General features: G+C 35.5%; 1 protein-coding gene across 3 annotated transcripts in view; it reads left to right on the top strand.

The window, feature by feature from the left end:
- Positions 1–5,514, top strand: part of SCOC (short coiled-coil protein) — a 30,529-nt gene that overhangs the window by 19,858 nt on the left and 5,157 nt on the right. For 2 of the 3 annotated variants that reach the window (XM_006906225.3, XM_015600667.2), the window contains exon 1: positions 5,350–5,462. The exons of the other annotated variant lie outside the window; for it this stretch is intronic. The gene's annotated coding sequence lies outside the window, so the exon portion shown is untranslated. Of the gene's footprint in view, positions 1–5,349; positions 5,463–5,514 lie in introns of those variants that run through there. 3 annotated transcript variants of the gene reach the window in all.

Consider the following 5,514-nt stretch of genomic DNA (forward strand, 5'->3'; position numbering starts at 1 on the left):
TCCTGCTGGGGTGTCCTCAGGTTCGCTCTTTCTCTTTCATCTCCATCTTGCCATTGAGTCTTTGCAGACAGTTTTTAATTTCAATTATTTTTCAGATAGAAAATTTCCATTTGGTTCTTATTTATAGCTTCTATTATGTTACTTATATGTTCGATTATAACTTCTATTTCAGGATTTTTTGTGATTGCTTCTTCAGGTATTTTTTAATATCTGCTTACAATCCTTTCCCGGTAATTTCGACATTTATGCCATTTTAGTGCTGGTATCTGTTGATTGTTATTCTCATGTGAATTGAGGTGTTCGTGGTTCTTTATAAACTGAATAATTGTGAATTTGATTCTAGACATTTTGACTGTTACACTGTGAGGCTCTGGGTCTTGTTTAAGTCCTAAGGAGAATGTTGACGTTTCTGTTCAGTAAGAACTTGGTTAGGTTGAGGCTTCAAGTTCCAACCCACCTTCTTCGGGCTGCGGTTCCAGTATGGAGAGTCTTTGCCGTGATTTCATCAACTGTAAAATGGGATTGATACCTAGATCACTGGATTGCTTGAGGACTGAGAAAAGTAACACATGTAATGAACCTAGCATATTCGACATTCCAAAGAAATTCTGGTAGTCTTCTTCTCATTAAAAAAAAAAAAAATCAGTTTTATTGAAAAATAATACATAATCAAATACACATATTTTAAGTAGTTAGAGGAGATGAGTTTTGACAATTGCAAATACTATGTAAGTACCACTCCACAATCAAGATATTATGGAACATTTCCATCACACCAGAAAGTTTCCTCATACCCCTTTGCAGTCAACCCTCCACCCGGAGTCAATCCCAGGCAACCACGGATCCAACTTGCTTCACATAGATAAGTTTTGTCTGCTCTAGAACTTTATGTTAATAAAATCATATAGTCTGTACATTTTCTGTCTGGTTATTTTCATTCAGCAAAATATAATTCAATTAATCCATATCAGCAGTTTGTTCCTTTTTATTGCTGGCTAGTATTTGTTATTTTACTGGGATGTTTTTCTATTATTGGTTGAAAGAGTTCTTAGGTATTCTTAATTTGAGTACTTGGTTAGATAATGTATTGCAACTTCTTTTCTCAGTCTGTACATTATTTTTTTAGTTTCTCAAGATTTCTTTCAAAGAGCACAAATTTTTAATTTTTATGAAGTTCAATTAATCATTTTTTCTTTTATAGTTATTATTTTTTGTGATCTAAAAAAAAAATTTGTATATGCCAGGGGGACAACGAGTTTCTTCTTTCTTCTAGATTTATAGTTTTAGCTTTTATGTTTCAGTCTATGATCCATTTTGAATTGACATTTTTGCATATAAGGTATGTGCTGAGGTTCATTTTTTCCCTATTCTGATTTCCAGTTGTTCCGGCACCATTTGTTAAAAAAAAAAAATCTATCCTTTCTCCTGTAATTACCTTGGTAGCACTGTAAAGATCAATTAATTATATTATATGTGGGTTTAGTCCTAGATTCTGCTCTGTTTCATTTATCTTTATGTCTATCTGTAAACTTATAGCTTTATAATAAGACTTGAAACAAGGTAGTATAAGTTCTCTAATTTTGTGGGTTTTTTGCAGAATTGTTTTGGCTATTCTAGACTGTTCATTTTTCTATATGAATTTTAGAAATAATCACTGAGAGAAGTTAAACTCATGGATCCAAAACCACATTTGTCCAGGCTTTCTGTCTAGGGGCAATTTGTAAAATCTTAGTAATTTGTTAAGGACTTTTGTGTCTATGTTCAATTCTATGTCTTAATGTCTTTGCCTAGTTTTTGTATCAGGGTAATGCTGTTCTGATAAAATGAGTTGGAAAGTGTTCTTTCCTATTTTATTTTCTAGATAAGTTTGTGTAAAATTGATATACTGTTTCTCAAAATTTTTGGAAGAATTTACCAGGAAATTCATTGGGATCTGGAGAATTCTTTGTGGGAAGGTTAACCTAGTAATGACATTTTGAAATATAGATACAGAGCTATCCATATCATCTATTATTTTTGAGGTTATTTTTTTCTTGCAAGTGATTTGTTCATTTTATCTAAAATATCAAATTTATTGGCATAAGATTGTTCATAATATTCCCTTATTAGCCTTTTAATGTCCACAGTATCTATAGTGATGTCCCCTCTTTCATTCTTGCTATCTGTAATTTATGGTGTCTTCTCTCATTTTTTTCTAGGTGTCTGCCCAAATCTTTTAACTTTATTATTCCTTTAAAAGAACCACTTTTGGGGGTTTTTGTTTTCTATTTTATTATTTTTCAATGTAATCGAGTTTTGCTCCATATTATTTCCTTCCATTTGCTCGCTTTGAGTTTCATTTACCCTTCTTTTTCTAATTTCTTAAAGTGAACGTCTAGATTCTTGATTTGAAACCTTCCTTGTTTTCTTGTATAAGCATTTTATGGTAAAAAAAAAAAATTCTCTAAGCAGTTTTTTAGTTGCATCCCACAAATTTTGACATGTTCACATTTTATTTTAAAAATATTTTTAAATTTCTCTTGTGACTTCCACTGTGACCCATAGTTTGCTTAGAAGTACATAGTTTGATTTCCAAAGTTTTCACAAATATCTTCCTGTTATTGATTTCTAGTTTAATACCTTTGTGGGCAGAGAAAATATTTTGTATGACTTTAATCATTTTAAATTTGTTGAGGTTTGTTTTACGATACAAAATATGGTCCATTTTGTTGAATATTTCGTGTACATTTGAAAAGAAGGTGTGTTCTCTAGTTATTTGATGGAATATTCTATAAATATCAGTTAGGTCAAATTGGCTGATGGGATTGTTCAGGTCTTCTTTTCAATAGTTCCCAAATTTGCCTGCCCTCTTGGGAAATGACCTTCATATCTTCCAAAGCTATCGATGCCTGTATCCTAACCCCAGAGATTGTGATTTAATACATCTGGGGAATAGCTTGCTCTTTGGAATGATTAAGAGATTCCCAGGTGATTCCAATGAGCAGCCAAGCTTGGAACCTGCGTTCTGTATCCTGATTTTTCGTATATTTGTTTTACAAACTACAGAGAGGGGAGTGATGAACTCTCCAACTGTGGTTGTGGGTTAGTTTTATTCCAGTTCTATCAGTTTTTGCTTCACTGCTATCTTACAGCATCATTTGGATTTTGCATCTTCTTAACAAACTCACCCTTTCATCTTGTTCTAATATGAATTTCCCTGATTGCTAGTGGAGATAAACATTAATAAAAACCTTTCCGGCCATTCAGTTTTCCTCTTCTGTCAGATGCCTATTTACGTTATTTGGATTTTTAATCTTAAATTGTCAGAATTATTTATATTTTCAGAGATTTACTATATTCTCCCAGCCTGCAGTTTGTTTTTAAACTGATTTTAAAAATGTCTGTTTTTAATACTCTTAGCTCTTTTGCTTATAAAAAACCCAAAGTTTAAAATCTTTTCCTTAATGAATGGTGCTGTTTGTTTCTGGTTTAACAAATTTTTGCCTATAGTGATGTCATAAAGATACCTGATTTCTAAAAGTTTAGAGTTGTGTTTTTTCACATTTCATATTTATCTCACTTGGAATTTAGTTTTATTTGTGGTGTGAGATCAGGATCTAATTCTGTATTTTTCATATGAATAGGCACTTTAACTAGAACCATCATAATTTTTCTTTTCTAGAGCCAGTTAACAAAGTAACTACCATTACACTCCCACAGGTAATGAACAGGTCTTTCCCATGTCACTAACATGTACTCCTTATCAGACACCTTTATTACATACAGACTTCTAGGTACAGGTACTCTACTTCTAATTTTTTTTTTTTTTGGTCTATTCTTGTATCAGCGCCACATTTTTAAAAACTACTTTTAAAATAATTACCATATGATCCAGTAATTACATTTCTGGCTATATACCCCAAAGCATTAAAGGCAGGTTCCCAAAGAGATATTTATACACACTATGTTCATAGCAGCATTCATAATATCTAAAAGGTGAAAGCAACCCAACTGTGCATTGATGGATGAATAGATAAACAAAATATGGTATAAACATACATACAATGGAATATCATTCAGGCTTAAAAAGGAAGGAAATTCTGACACATGCTACAACATGGATGAACCTTGAGAATGTTATGCTAAGTGAAATAAGTGAGTCACAAATAAAAACGAATATTGTATGATTCCTCTTACATGAAGTAGTCTCTATGAATAGTAATAATATTCTAATATTCATAGAGACAAAGAATGTGGTTGCCAGGTGCTGGTGGGGGTGAAAGCTAAATGGAGAATTACTGTTTAATGGGTATAGAGTTTAAGTTTTGCAAGATGAAAAGAATGCTGGTGACTGGTTGAAGAACAATATGAATATACTTAACATTACTGAAACGCACACTTTTTTTTTACATAGATTTGTTTTCATATAGTCCTGAAAAAAATTAATGCCACTTGTCAGCAAACCGTGTCAAAAAATAAAAAGTCAAGATACTAGGTAAATGTAAGGCTCACCTCTACAACTCAGGAGAATGTGCCAAAGCCAAAACAGTGAAGTATTACTACGTTGTACTCGACAAATACTAAAAACAAGCAGGATGTGCTTTTAGTCAAATGCAACATCCCAAGGCCTGGCACACAGCATTTCACACTGCGTGTATGACCGTGAGCAAGACATTTGTTTACTCTTTCTGTGGGTTGCTGTGAGGATCAACATGGAATAAGGTGAGAGAAAGCGCTATATGCCAAAGTACTAATAAGGTATTTTCTCAAATCTAAAACATCATTAAATGGTCAGGTCCACTATATATCTTATAATAATCTGGGGAGGGTGTGGAGAGGAATCATCCACTAATCCACTAGAGGTACACTTATGAGCTTTCCGACTTTGGAAATTTAAAAAAACAAAAAACAAAAAAACGTAAAAATCTGCTGTTAGAATCAAGGAACCACGGTATTGCATTGGCTTTCTTTATCTGTTATAACCACGAATGCACTTTTCTCAAATTTGAATGCTTTCTCTCTCGCCCAGAGTTTGTTTTTACCAACCTCCTTCCTGACAGCTGTCAGAATTTTCCATACTGGATTTCTGACTCCAATTTTCAGGCTCCCGCTGAGAGTGGAGAGATGCTTGGCTTGCACTGGCATTCTCACGCTACTTCACTTCTGTACTGTCATCGGCTCTTGCTCCTCCCGGACCCGCCCACAACGCCCTCAGTCCTGATTGGACGCCCATGTCCTTTTGTTAGAGCAAAAAGCGGATCCCGGGGCTTTGAGAGAGGATGATTGGGGCGTCGGGCAGCTACTGCGCAGGCGTGCCTTCTTGAGCGGGGATTGGCGGGCGACGGGGCGGGACGGGGCGGGCCCCACGCCTGGGCGCACGCTCCGTGGGTGGAGAGGGTGGGACTGCCGATGTCAGTTGGTCCGAGGGTTCGAGCCTGAGGCGTCCTCCGGAGGCCTCCCCCGCCCGGCGCACCCAGCGGCAGGTGAGGGCGGCCTTGGGCGGCGGAGGGCCTGGCCCTGGGCGACCAGAGATCT

The sequence above is a fragment of the Pteropus alecto genome, unplaced genomic scaffold, assembly GCF_000325575.1.
Source record: "Pteropus alecto unplaced genomic scaffold, ASM32557v1 scaffold50, whole genome shotgun sequence".
Lineage (NCBI taxonomy): Eukaryota > Metazoa > Chordata > Mammalia > Chiroptera > Pteropodidae > Pteropus > Pteropus alecto.